The sequence below is a fragment of the Lithobates pipiens genome, unplaced genomic scaffold (genome assembly GCF_037356315.1).
Source record: "Lithobates pipiens isolate NorthernLeopardFrog02 unplaced genomic scaffold, aLitPip1_a1.2 Scaffold_30, whole genome shotgun sequence".
Lineage (NCBI taxonomy): Eukaryota > Metazoa > Chordata > Amphibia > Anura > Ranidae > Lithobates > Lithobates pipiens.
The window spans coordinates 155,631,815-155,647,252 of NW_027507791.1; positions in this window are offsets into that span (position 1 = coordinate 155,631,815).

Sequence of the window (15,438 nt, forward strand, 5' to 3'; positions counted from 1 at the left end):
TCCATAATTAACATGTTAATTACCCCAGCACTTAAGTCAGCCTAGGTGACCAGACAGTACATCTCCAGAGGTAATCAGTACCAGGATGGCACAGGGTAACTTAGACAAGGACTTCTGGGTTCCATGTGCCCTCCCGTCACAATATGATTGTAAATTTCTTGTGCTTGTGCATAAGACATTTCAGGGATGTTGCATGCGTTTTTTTAGGGCATGTTTAGGGGCATGGCATGGTAGGTTATGGATTGAGTGATGCACTGGTGGTGAATAAGCCTGGAGGCCTGTTTCAAAAGTTTGAGGCCACGCCTACATGTGCGAACCTGAGTAATGAGTACGGTGCAACGGATCGGAACTGATCCCTGATCCAAACGGGTCACCACGTTTGGATCTGCACATGCACCGTGATTCTTTGGAGCGCTATGCGGTCTCGGCCTTAGGAAAGGCTGCAGCTTCGGCTTAGTTCTGGAGCGGCGGGCATGTTAGTGCACCAGTCGGCATTTAGAAAGTGATTGCTCCATCAAATGACGGAGCAAACACCTGTTAGAAAAAAATTGCGTCATGATGACGTTGGTTCCTCTCTCCCCTCTCTGTACAGATCTGTACAGTGGAGGGTAGAAATCAGATGGCAGCAGTGCTGTGGGATGCATCTGTAGTGCCCGCAGCGCTGCTCTGTGAAAATTGCTGTCTCACAGACATCCCTTCATACCGTGGCAATACCCTGCCATACTGGGTAATACCCAGCCATACTAGGCAATACACAGCCATACCAATCCATTTTCAGCCAATATTACAGTGTGGAAGATGATGTGGATATTACAGTGGGGACTATATTTTGGTGGAATTTGCACAGATTTTTCTAAAATTCAATTATTATCCGGTGATCAGAAAAATTATCCGATACGTGAATCAGATCCGAGGAACAATCCCATCCATGAGTTTTTTGATCCGTTGCACCCCTAGTAATGAGATGACGTATGTTCGCAGTTAATGATATGTGTTTTCAGTAGTGTGTGTGTGTATATAGATAATAGAATGAATAAATAGCAGGCCGCATTTTGATATAGGCACATATAGGGTAATATATACAAAATTAAATATTAGGAATAAATCCCAGGATGCATTGTTATTTAGCCACACATAGGTTAATATAGAAATAAATACATTTTGGGAATTACTAATAAATAGAAACATAAATAAATAAAGATTAGTAATAAAAAGCAGGACGCATTGTTGTATGGGCTCTGGTAGGCTAATATATAAATAAATAAATATTGGGAAAAAATATTAAAAAGAGACATTAGGATTAAATAGCAGGACGCATTGTTATATAGGCACACATAGGGGAATATATTACCAAAATTAATATTAATTTAGAACAAATGTGAAACGTGTTAAAAAATAAACTATAGGATTATTACTCAATAGCAGGAGGCATTGTTGTGTAGTGACAGGTTGTTATAAGAACATAGAAGCATCCCCCTTATAACCCGCCCCACACACTGGCCCTTCAATTATTATTTTTTGGGTCAAAAAATATGGATATGGAAAAGTGTCCGGTGCGAATTACGCATGCGCCGCATTCGTTTGTTTTCAGCATTCTCACCAAACCACAGAAAGTACAAAAATAGGAGGTCCCATCCTCATGAGTCATGACCGACCACACTGTATGGCTATCAGAAAGTGTCCGTATGTAAGTGTGCATGCGTCATGTGCCCTTATCACCACCCACACTGTATGGCTATCATAAAGTGTCCGTATGTAAGTGCGCATGCGTCATGTGCCCTTATCACCACCCACACTGTATGGCTATCAGAAAGTGTCCGTATGTAAGTGCGCATGCGTCATGTGCCCTTATGACCGACCACACTGTATGGCTATCAGAAAGTGTCCGTATGTAAGTGCGCATGCATCATGTGCCCTTAACACCACCCACACTGTATGGCTATCAGAAAGTGTCCGTATGTAAGTGCGCATGCGTCATGTGCCCTTATCACCACCCACACTGTATGGCTATCAGAAAGTGTCCGTATGTAAGTGCGCATGCGTCATGTGCCCTTATCACCACCCACACTGTATGGCTATCAGAAAGTGTCCGTATGTAAGTGCGCATGCGTCATGTGCCCTTATCACCACCCACACTGTATGGCTATCAGAAAGTGTCCGTATGTAAGTGCGCATGCGTCATGTGCCCTTAACACCACCCACACTGTATGGCTATCAGAAAGTGTCCGTATGTAAGTGCGCATGCGTCATGTGCCCTTAACACCACCCACACTGTATGGCTATCAGAAAGTGTCCGTATGTAAGTGCGCATGCGTCATGTGCCCTTATGACCGACCACACTGTATGGCTATCATAAAGTGTCCGTATGTATGTGCGCATGCGTCATGTGCCCTTATGACCACCCACACTGTATGGCTATCAGAAAGTGTCCGTATGTAAGTGCGCATGCGTCATGTTCCCTTAACACCACCCACACTGTATGGCTATCAGAAAGTGTCCGTTGCGAAGTGCGCATGTATCACGTTTGTTCCTCACTGTCCCACACAGGCTATGAGAATGTGTCCGTTGCGCAGTGCGCATGAGTCATGTTTATTTCTCACTGTCCCACACAGGCTATCAGAATGTGTCCGTTGCGAAGTGCGCATGCGTCATGTTTGTTTCTCACTGTCCCACACAGGCTATCAGAATGTGTCCGTTGCGAAGTGCGCATGTATCACGTTTGTTCCTCACTGTCCCACACAGGCTATCAGAATGTGTCCGTTGCGCAGTGCGCATGCGTCATGTTTGTTTCTCACTGTCCCACACAGGCTATCAGAATGTGTCCGTTGCGCAGTGCGCATGCGTCACGTTTGTTTCTCAAGTCCCACACAGGCTATCAGAATGTGTCCGTTGCGCAGTGCGCATGCGTCACGTTTGTTTCTCACGTCCCACACAGGCTATCAGAATGTGTCCGTTGCGCAGTGCGCATGCGTCACGTTTGTTTCTCACGTCCCACACAGTGTTAATAAGCATTTCGTATCCGCCCTCTTCACCGCCCTACACACTGTGCATTACATAGTGGAGCGAGTGCATAAGCGCCCAAAATCACGCCCCTTTTGTTAATTGTACGAGCCTCGTGAACGTGCGGGTGGTTGTAGGGCGTGGTTAACCAACCAAAACCATGCCCCTTTTATAAAGTGAACGAGCCTCGTGAACGTGCGGGTGGTTGTGAGGCGAGTTAATGGGAAGTGCGCATGCGTGAATGATCAGCTGTTTAGTTTCGGCAATTTCCGGAGAGTGGTAGGTGATGGGTTGTGATGCGTATTGCGCATGCGCTGCACATGCGCTGTTGAGTGCGGACGCTGTGTGATGGGGGACACTAAGTGATAGGACACCGGCTCTCCCTTTCTTCCCTCCTGCTGGCTGATCTGACAAATCGCGGTCAGCGTGGAGGGGGAGGGGGGTGTTACAGGGGATGGGGTGTTGGGGGGGGGGGGGTGGGGGAGCTGGTAAACATGTGTTTTACCAGCCCCCTTCCTTTCCTAAAAGAATGCAGCCCAGTGATAATTACAGATCACTCCTGCATTGTTTTATCACTGACAGATAGTAAACTGTGTTTACTACCTGTCAGTTTGTGAATGAAACAATGCTTTTTTTTCTTGAATCAGTAGGAGTCTATACAGACTCCTTATTCATTGATATACACTGCAGCTCAGGTTTCAAAAAGAGACCACTGATGTCTCTTCAAATCCCCCCCCCCCCCCCCCAAAAAAAAGTTCAAAATAAAAAGTTATAAAAAAAAAAAAATTGTAAGAGTAGATTTAGACATGTGTCTAAGACCCCTTTCACACTGGGGCAGTGCGGGCGTTAGCGGTAAATCGCAACTAGTTTTAGCGGCGCCTTACCGCTGTTATAACAGTGCTATTCACCGCTAGCCGGGTGCTTTTAACCCCTGCTAGCTGCTGAAGAAAGGGTTAATAGTGCTCCAGTGTGAAAGGGGTGTTGCAGGCGCTTTGGCAGCGCTGCCCATTCATTTCAATGGGCAGGGGCAGTGGAGGAGCAAGTGTATACACGGCTCCAGCCCCAAAGATGCTGCTTGCAGGACTTTTCCCATCCTGTAAGCACATCACCCCAGTGTGAAAGCACTCAGGGTGGCTTGAGAGGCACTTTTTAGGCGCTACTTTTAGCTTTAAAACACCTGAAAAGCACCCAATGTGCAAGGGGTCATAATCTCCCTTGTTTCTGAAGCCCAATCCATATTTGGTTTGAGCTTCAGAGGCTACTGACAGGCTGTGAAGAAGCAATGCAATGCCTCCTTACCTCCAACTTTAGCCCCATTTTACCAACAAATGCACTGCAACCGCATGCATTGCACAAGGTTGCGGGGAGTTTGTGGCGCATCCCCTTGACATGAATGTGTAGATTTCGGCAGAAGACATCACTACAAGTTGGGTCAAGTTTGCAGCCCTCTGTCCACTGCCTATTACAGCTTAAAGCAGAGCTCTACCCAAAATGGGAAATTTCGCTTATTTGCACCCTCCCCCACTTCACTGCCACATTTGGCACCTTTTGGGGGGGAAGTACCTGGTTTTGATAGGTACCCACTCCCACTTCCTGGTAAGATCGCCATAGCAATCTTCAAAGCTGCTTGGTCCCTCCTCCTCCCCGCTGCAACCTTCTGAGACACACACACAGATTAAGGGACCATAGGACCATTCACAAAGTGCAGCACTACTCACTCATGCGCAGAAGAAAACCGGCTGTGAAGCTGAAAGGCTTCACTGCCCAGTTTCCCTTAGTCAAGATGCCGGCACCTGCATCTGAAGCCGATTGAAGAATCGGCCTGGGTGCTGACATCTCTTTATGCCTGGACAGGTAAGTGTCCTTAATTAAACGTCAGCAGCTACAGTATTTGTATAGCTGCTGACTTTAATTTTTTTGGGGGAGACTGGAGCTCCTCTTTAGGGGTGGGGGATGTTTGGTAGGCAGCAAAAATGCAGCTTAACCGCACATTTTTTCCGCTTCCAACTGCAAGTCTAAACAAGACCAAAGGCCTTGTTTGTGCGAGTTATACTACAGCAAGGCCATGTTTAGCTGCACAGGGATGTAAGGATGTCTCATGCATACCATGCAGGCAATCCTATTGATGTTGATTAGGACACAGTGGCTGCACAGGTGTTCTGTGCATGTGCGGATGCAGCACACCCCATTGAGTGAGGCTTTAAGAGGAATTTAGAAGAAATGTTGTAAGTTATGTTGTGGGTTTATGTGCAAATAAGGATTTTTTTTTTCATTTTTCAGTGAAAATTGCGATATGATAAAATTTGCGCAAATATTGTGGGGTTAAAAAAATCAGTAGCACCTTCTTTTTATTCTACAGGTCATATGCTTTCAGAAAATTTATGGTTTGGGGGGTCTTTTTCAAAATCTGAAAGCTATAAGTGATAAATACATAAATGAAAACATTCAACATTTTAGAGACATTTTTGCATAAGTTTGATTTTCGTCAATTTCACAAAAAGGTGTCATTTAAAATGTAATATTTGTTGTTTATTAACGCAACACAGGATAAGCTTTTATATTTAGCAAGAAAAATGGTCTGGCCACCTGAGTGTACAAAATGGAGCACAGGGCCTGGCAGCGAATGGGTTAAAGCTTGCAGTCTGTTTTTCTAACTCAATCAGCATTAGAGTGATTTCCAGCCTTGTTCAACATGGACACCTTTTGTGAACAAGAAAACCATTAGCATGTCAGCTGGTCCTTTTGTGGCAGGGCTGAAATGTAGTGGAAATATTTTTTGGGGGGAGCTTAGTTAATTTTAATGGCAAAGAGGGACAATTAATTGCAATTCATCTGATCACTCTTCATAACATTCTGCATATTGCCATCATAAAAACTGAGGCAGCAGACTTTGTGAAAATTAATTATTTGTGTCATTCTCAAATCTTTTGGCCACGGCTGTAGAAGATCATTGTCGATTAATGAATGAAATTTGCAGTGATACAACCTCCACATGATTGAATCAGCTGGACTATCGGTGCTCAGGCGCAGTTTGCTGGAGCCTTGAAAACATCAAATCCAAAAGAAAAACTGGCAACACGGTACTTGGCAGTTACTGTAAACTTAATTATGCAGATGTGTGGAATTCAGCCACAAAACATTAATTAATTTCTGCCTGAAAGACCTTACTCATGATGACACTTTCCTGTGAATTTGATCATTGTTCATTACACTTTGATATGACTGGTTAACATCCATGTATTGCAATTTCACAAGTAAAGCAGCTTGGATTAACCACCTCAATAATGGGCACTATTAACCCCTTCCTGACCAGACCAATTTTCAGCTTTCAGTGCTCTCATGCTTTAAATGACAATTAGTCATGGTAAATTGCACCTAAATTAAAATTAGATTGCACCTAGGTTTTATCGTTTTTTTTTTTTTTTTCACACAAATAAAGCTTTCTTTTGGTAATATTTATTTATCACTGTGTTTTTTTTACTTCTTGCAATATACCGTTTTTATCGGCGTATAACACACCCCAAGTTTAGGAGGGAATTTAAAAGAAAAAAACTTTTAGGAGGGAAGTTTAAGGAAAAAAACTTACATTTAAATGCCCATCAATGCAGCCTTATCGGTGTCATTTGCAGCCTTCCATTGCAGCCTTGTCAGTCATTTGCAGCCTTGCATTTAGCCTTGTCAGTCATTTGTAGCCTTGTCTGTGGCTTTGCCATTTAAAAATGGTGCCGCCGAGATACAGAGCAAATGTCCTGTGTATCTCGGCGTGCTCGGTAATTCTCGGACGCTCTTGGCGGATTTCGTTTTTTTTTTGGCCGAAAATAGCCGAGAACGACCGAGTGCGGCCGAAAATACTCGGAAGCCGCAGAGAGAGGCAGAAAGGGTTAAAAATAGCGGGGGTCTGTGTATAACACGCACCCCTGATTTCCCCCTGAGGGGGAAAAAAGTGCGTGTTATACGCCGATAAATACGGTAAGTGAAAAAAGAGTGAAGGTTTTGAAAAAGAAAAACAATATTTTCTATTTTTTGCTTTAAAAAAAAAAGTCCACTAAAATCAAATTTCATCATTAATTTAGGCCAGAATGTATTCTGCTTCATGTCTTTGTTAAAAAAACAAAACAAAAAAAATGGAAAATTGTATCATACTTACTGTAATTTTCCTTTCCTGACGCCAATCCATGGTAGCATACTAGTGATAGGCTCCGCCTTTCTCCCCTCCCTCAGGACCAATGAAATAGCATAAATTAACCACTTACCGCCCGCCATATAGCAAAATGATGGTGGCAAAGTGGTTTTAATATCCTGACCGGACGTCATATGACGCATCGCGGCGATCGTTGCGGTGTGTCAGTCTGACACACCGCAACTACGATCTCGGTAAAGAGTCTCTGAGGGAGACTCTTTACCATGTGATCAGTCTTGTCCAATCACGGCTGATCACAGTGTAAATGGAAAGAGCTGGGGATTGGCTTTTCCTCACTCACGTCAGACGCTGCTTGGCTGATCGGCTGCTCTTCTGACAGGGGGGGGGGTCTGTGCTGATCGATTATCAGTACAGCCCCCCCGAGGATGCCCACACTGGACCACCAGTGATGCCACCAGACGACCAGGGATGCCAAGCACCAGGTATGCCCCCCTAGACCACAATGAATGCCAATCAGTGCCCACAATGGATGCCAATCAGTGCCCACAATGGGCATCACTGATTGCCATGCATTATTGTTTGGCACTGATTGGCATCCATCCCTACAATAATGTACATTACAATGAGCACCCATCCATGCCGCCTATCAGTGCCCATCTGTGCCGCCTATCAGTGCCCATCTGTGCTGCCTATCCATGCCAACCCGTACCACCTATCAGTGCCTATCTGTACTACCTATCGGTGCCACTTCATTGGTGCCACATCATCGGTGCCCATCAATGCCACCTTATCAGTGCCCATCACTGCAGCCCCGTCAGTGCCCATCAGTGATGGAGAAAACGTACTTATTTACAAAGTTTTGTAACTGAAACAAAAAAAAATGTTTTTTTCAAAATTTTCGGTCTTTTTTTATTTGTTTAGCAGACAATAAAAATCTCAGAGGCGATCAAAAACCACCAAAAGAAAGCTCTATTTGTGGGAACAAAACGATAAAAATTTAGTTTGGGTACAATGTAGCATGACCGCGCAATTGTCATTCAAAGTGGGACAGCTCAAAATTCGTCTGAGCAGGAAGGTGTATAAGTGCTCAGTATTGAAGTGGTTAAAGGCCAGCTAGGCCCCCCCATTCTTTGTAATTAGCTAGATACTGAAATCCACAAGGGTGGGTCCGTATGCTGCCATGGATTGGCATCAGGAAAGGAAAGTTGCGGTAAGTATGATACAATTTTCAGTTTTCCTGATGCCACCATGGCAGCATACTAGTGATACATATCCTAGCTAACAGGATGGGTTCTACTTAACAAACCAAAATAATTATTTTATATATATTATATATATATATATATATATATATATATATTATTAAATGGGACAGAAGACTGAACAGTCATTCCTCCGAAGCCCACTGATGACAAGGCAAGGCACCCAGATCTATTCTGTAAAGGTTGAAAAGATCTGCTGGGAAAAGCATGCCACTTTCCTGTAGAATGAATCCATAGATGCTTTCAACTTGGCTGCCTATGAGGCCTCAACCCCTCTGGTAGAGGATGCATCCTGCCACTGAAGGAGGCTCACGACCCATCTCCCATCTGCACAACCAATCTTGCTAAAGTCCAGGAGGCAACCTCTCTTGCCAGATGAATTCCAGCTGGAACAGTGAAAGACTTATCATATGAATCTGAAAAGAGCAATTGTGGACAGAAACTTCTTTCAAGCTCTGGGAATGACCAATTAGTGTGGTTTTCTTGCTTGAACGTCTGGAAAGTTAGGAAATGGACAGATGATTGATAGATAGAGGGCTGTCGCTACCTCTGATATAAGCTGAACTACAGGATGCAGCTCAACTTCTTCTGTAACAAAAGCAATATGCTTTCCTGAAGCTCTAAGGGCTTGAAACTTAACCACTTGCCGACCGCCGCACGACGATGTACATCGACAGAATGGCACGGGCAGGCATATGGGCGTACATGTACGTCCCTGCCCCCCCGGTGCCAGCGGCGGTCGGTTTTCGTTCAGAAGCGATCCGGGATGAGGGGGCGGCCATTCATTCATGGCCACCCCCTCTCGATGGCTCCTGACGAATGGAAGTGAGGCGTGACATCACTTCCTCTCCTGTAATGTAAACACAGGAGAGGAAGTGATGTAATCTCTCCTCCGTGTCGGTATTTTTCGTTCCGGCACCGAGGAGAGAGGATCGGTGAGTTGCACCAACACGACACTTCACAGTAGAACATGCCAGGCACACTCACACCCCCCTTCACCCCCCGATCACCCCCCCAATCACCCCTGCCCCCCCAGTCACAGTGACACCAATAGCATTTTTTTTATTTTTATTTTTTTGCATTGGTGTCATTTGTGACTGTAATAACTGTTAGGGCAGTTAGGGTTAGCCCCCTTTAGCTCTAGGGTACCCCCCTAACCCCCCCAATAAAGGTTTAACCCCGTGATCACCCCCTGTCGCCAGTGTCACTAAGGCTGGGTTCACATTGCAGCGGTTTATGAGAACGGATGTGATTCGCACCGCACTGCAGTGCAAATCACACCCGATCTCTGTGCGATTCGAGTTCAGCCATACTGAATTTGCGCCGCACCCGCCGCAAATTCGCACGGGACCCTTTTTTTGGTCCGCAGCAGAATCGGATCGCATGGGTGTTCACACCATGCGATCCGAGTTTGCAGATCGCACTGCGATATGCGAACTGATCTGGGGGTGCCATTAACATTTCACTGACACTCCCAGCAGTTCGCATAGGGCAGTGTGAACTGCCGCCGGGAGGCATGCGATGCGGGAACCCGCCGCGGATTCGTGGCGTTCCCGCATCGCTCCAGTGTGAACCCAGCCTAATAAGCGATCGTTTTTCTGATCGCTGTATTAGTGTGACAGGTGACGCTAGTTAGGCAGGTAGGTATTTAGGTTCGCCGCAGCTTTTTATAGCGCCAGGGACCCCCATATACTACCGCATAAAGCCCCGTGATTGCCCCCTAGTTAACCCTTTCACCAGTGATCACCATATAACTGTTACAGGTGACGCTGGTTGGTTAGTTATTTTTTTATAGTTTCAGGGCACCCGCCATTTATTACCTAATAAAGGTTTAACCCCCTGATCACCCGGCGGGTGTCATTTGTGACTGTAATAACTGTTAGGGCAGTTAGGGTTAGCCCCCTTTAGTTCTAAGGTACCCCCCTAACCCCCCCAATAAAGGTTTAACCCCGTGATCACCCCCCGTCGCCAGTGTCACTAAGGCTGGGTTCACATTGCAGCGGTTTATGGGAACGGATGTGATTCGCACCGCACTGCAGTGCAAATCACATCCGATCTCTGTGCGATTCGAGTTCAGCCATACAGATAGTATGGCTGAATTTGCGTCGCACCCGCCGCACCCGCCGCAAACTCGCACGGGACCCTTTTTTTGGTCCGCAGCAGAATCGGATCGCATGGGTGTTCACACCATGGGATCCGAGTTTGCAGATCGCACTGCGATATGCGAACTGATCTGGGGGTGCCATTAACATTTCACTGACACTCCCAGCAGTTCGCATAGGGCAGTGTGAACTGCCGCCGGGAGGCATGCGATGCGGGAACCCGCCGCGGATTCGTGGCGTTCCCGCATCGCTACAGTGTGAATCCAGCCTAACAAGCGATCGTTTTTCTGATCGCTGTATTAGTGTCACAGGTGACGCTAGTTAGGCAGGTAGGTATTTAGGTTCGCCGCAGCTTTTTATAGCGCCAGGGACCCCCATATACTACCGCATAAAGCCCCCTGATTGCCCCCTAGTTAACCCTTTCACCAGTGATCACCATATAACTGTTACAGGTGACGCTGGTTGGTTAGTTATTTTTTTATAGTTTCAGGGCACCCGCCATTTATTACCTAGTCTCACTAGTGTACCCCTAAATTTAGGGGTGTCTACTTTCCAAAATGGGGTCATTTGGGGGGGGGTTTGTGCCATCTTGGCATTTTATGGCCTTCAAAACTGTAACGCCCTTAGAAAGCCTGAACGCGGTGCTTGGTTTTCGGGGCCCCGTACGCGGCTAGGCTCCAAAAAAGTCCCACATATGTGGTATCCCTGTACTCAGGAGAAGCAGCAGAATTTATTTTGGGGTGTCATTTCACATATGCCCATGGCATGCGTGAGCAATATATCATTTAGTGACAACTTTGTGAAAAAAAATTAAATAAATAAAAAGTTTGTAATATTCCCGCAACTTGTGGCAAAATATAAAATATTCCATGGACTCAACATGCCTCTCAGCAAATAGCTTGGGGTGTCTACTTTCTAAAATGGGGTCATTTGTGGGGGTTTTGTGCCATCTTGGCATTTTATGGCCTTCAAAACTGTAATAGGTAGTGAGGAGTGAAGTCAAATATTTACGCCCTTAGAAAACCTGAAGGCGGTTCTTGGCTTTCGGGGCCCCGTACGTGGCTAGGCTCCCAAAAAATCCCACACATGTGGTATCGCCGTACTCAGGAGAAGCAGCAAAATTTATTTTGGGGTGTCATTTCACATATGCCCATGGCATGCGTGAGCAATATATCATTTAGTGACAACTTTGTGAAAAAAAATAAAAAAAAATTAAAGTTTGTAATTTTCCCGCAACTTGTGGCAAAATATAAAATATTCCATGGACTCAATATGCCTCTCAGCAAATAGCTTGGGGTGTCTACTTTCTAAAATGGGGTCATTTGTGGGGGTTTTGTGCCATCTTGGCATTTTATGGCCTTCAAAACTGTAATAGGTAGTGAGGAGTGAAGTCAAATATTTACGCCCTTAGAAAACCTGAAGGCGGTTCTTGGCTTTCGGGGCCCCGTACGTGGCTAGGCTCCCAAAAAATCCCACACATGTGGTATCGCCGTACTCAGGAGAAGCAGCAAAATTTATTTTGGGGTGTCATTTCACATATGCCCATGGCATGCGTGAGCAATATATCATTTAGTGACAACTTTGTGAAAAAAAATAAAAAAAATTAAAGTTTGTAATTTTCCCGCAACTTGTGGCAAAATATAAAATATTCCATGGACTCAACATGCCTCTCAGCAAATAGCTTGGGGTGTCTACTTTCTAAAATGGGGTCATTTGTGGGGGTTTTGTGCCATCTTGGCATTTTATGGCCTTCAAAACTGTAATAGATAGTGAGAAGTGAAATCAAAAATTTACGCCCTTAGAAAGCCTGAAGGCGGTGCTTGGTTTTCGGGGCTCCGTACGTGGCTAGGCTCCCAAAAAGTCCCACATATGTGGTATCCCCGTACTCAGAAGAAGCAGCAGAATTTATTTTGGGGTGTCATTTCACATATGCCCATGGCATGTGTGAGCAATATATCATTTAGTGACAACTTTGTGTAAAAAAAAAAAAAAAAAAAAAAATTTTTTTGTCATTATTCAATCGCTTGAGGCAAAAAAATAAAATATTCAATGGGCTCAACATGCCACTTATCAATTTCCTTAGGGGGTCTACTTTCCAAAATGGGGTCATTTGGGGGGGGGTTTGTACTGCCCTGCCATTTTAGCACCTCAAGAAATAAGATAGGCAGTCGTAAACTAAAAGCTGCGTAAATTCCAGAAAACGTACCTTAGTTTGTAGATGTGACAACTTTTGCGCAAACCAATAAATATACAGTTATTGACTTTTTTTTTACCAAAGACATGTGGCTGAATACATTTTGGCCTAAATGTATGACTAAAATTGAGTTTATTGGATTTTTCTAATAACAAAAAGTAGAAAATATCTTTTTTTTTTCAAAATTTGCGGTCTTTTTACGTTTATATCGCAAAAAATAAAAATCGCAGAGGCAATCAAATACCATCAAAAGAAAGCTCTATTTGTGGGAAGAAAAGGACACAAATTTTGTTTGGGTACAACATTGCATGACCGCGCAATTACCAGTTAAAGCAGCGCAGTGCCAAATTGTAAAAAGACCTCTGGTCATTGACCAGCAAAATGGTCCGGTCTGAAAGTGGTTAAACAGACTTCTGTTTGACTATTTGCGCCAAATACTGGTTAGTAAGCTATGTCTTAAAACGAACACTGCCCTGTTGATTTGAAATAAACCCCAACAATCAAAAAATGTAATTGAATATTAATTGAGTGAAAGATTCTCTCTCGCGGTTGACGAAACCTCCTGATTTTCTTCAAAATTTTGAAAACTAAAGGGCCTTTAGCCAAATAAACCCTTGTTGAGTATAGGGTAAGGTTCATTTCCAATCCGACTTACAAGAAGACCAGAACAGCTGCCACCAGAGATGCTGTATAGATAATAACTTGCCATTCAAAATAGAAAAAAGACAAGTTTGTTCCAGATCTTGGCATAGAAGTTGTTAGTAGACTGTCTTTCGCACCCCCCAAAGTAGAGCTCACTCTTGGAGCAACTCTGAAGCAAGCTAGGTTCTGCGGCTTCCCCTTCTCGCCATCATGCTTGCATCTCTGGTCTGTGCATGTGTGAAGGGGAATCAACTTCTTTATTCTGAAGTAGATAGCTAGGAAGCACCAAGACTCCTATGGCCAGAATGGAGGGGTGGTTGTGACTACCATGCTAATTCTTGACAGCTTTAAGAGGAATTTCATTATAAGAGAAGTTGGGGAAAAACATATACTGTAGGCTTGATTGCAGTTTCATGGAGAAACTCAGCTTCTGTTCTCTCTGCTTTGGGGTACGGAAACCGAGTCAGACCTTTTTTTAAATTGGCATTTGCTGTGAGAAGCAAAGAAGCCTGTCTGTGGTAGGCCACCTGTGAACAAGCCTCCACCTCATGCTCTGGCAAGCTTGCTTGATGGACAGTATGTCTGTGAATTCCAGTGCTTCCAGAATTTGCTGGTGATCTTCCTACCCAGACATCCTGGGTTCTACCTCTCTCAATAGCATATTTCCGCGAGATCCTCACTGGAGCTGAAAATACACAATTGCTGTCCTATTGCTCACCCCAAGATGATTGGTTACCCTTGATTCTGTGTAGCAAGGTCAAATTGATAAAAAAAAGGCTCCCTGACCTTCCAGCACTTTCGAGACTACCCTCCTTGGCTAGCAATCTCCGCTTGCCTTGACCAACAGACCCTCATGCGCCTTCCAGGCTGTCTTGTCGATATGATTCGTCACATTGATCCAGTCCAATATTTCGTGACATCCTCAAGGTCTTTCCATCACCGCTATACATGCTGCATGACACTGACTATAGCTGTGCCAGATCCTGTTTCCTCCATTGTAGTTGAAACTGGCACATGTGTCTATGCACCCAAGGAATCATCAGTATAAATGGCAACATTACATCTAGGAGACTGAGACACCTAGAAGTCGTCCAGGAAGTAGAGGCATCTGACCTCAGAATTCTCTCCTGACCATCACCGTCCATTTCTGATAGAGGCAACACAGAGGAATCAGTAGAGCCCCCACAGGCACTTTAACTGTTGAAAAGCCAAAGTTGGCTTCTTTTTTTTTTTGTAGAAAGGAATGATCGCCAAATTTTACTTACTTTGGAATAAAAAAGAAAATAAAAAAATTTGGGGATATAAGTATAAGAATCCTCACAATCTAGCGAAAGCCTCCAGCCATCTGCTGCAAGCGAATGCTCACCTCTAACCCCTGCGATCTACAAACAGGGGTGGGTAGGAAGCCTACAATCTCTCCTGTGAGATGGGACCGGGACAGATCCCCCCTGAATCTGAACTGTCTGTAAGTATTGCAACCACCGTGGTTGTGGTGGATCTGGCAGCTCCGTGGGGGAGAAAAGGTCCGAAGAAGGAATAGTGAGGAATCCACTGAAGTGACCATGAGTGCCTATCATCCAAGGATCTGCACAATACACTGTCCAGTAACCCGTGAAGCATGCCCACTGGGACTTACCTTAGAAGTCTGGGCATGCGCCCGGTAAACGGGTTTTGTGGGTACCCAAAGATTTTTATTTATGGACCTTATGAAAGGTTGCCCCTAGATGAGCGGAACCTAGTGGAAGAAACACATTTCTCCCTTTATTTATTATTATTTATTTTTATTTTTTATTTTTATTTTTTTACACTTTCTTGCTTTCTGTTATGGGTGAAGAATGGACCTCCTCCTGTCACTTCTGCCATGGCTGTCTCTGGTTTCATATCAGAGATTTTGCACTATAAAGTGACTATTTCAATTTTGTTTCTAGGCAGCCAAACACAGTCCCGGCTCTCAACCATAGGGTACCCCTAGCCATAACCAAGTATAGCATTGACTTGGCCAGGCACCAGGTTGAGACTATTACATAGTTACATAGTTAGTCAGGTTGAAAAAAGACACAAGTCCATCCAGTTCAACCACAAAAAAAAAAATATATA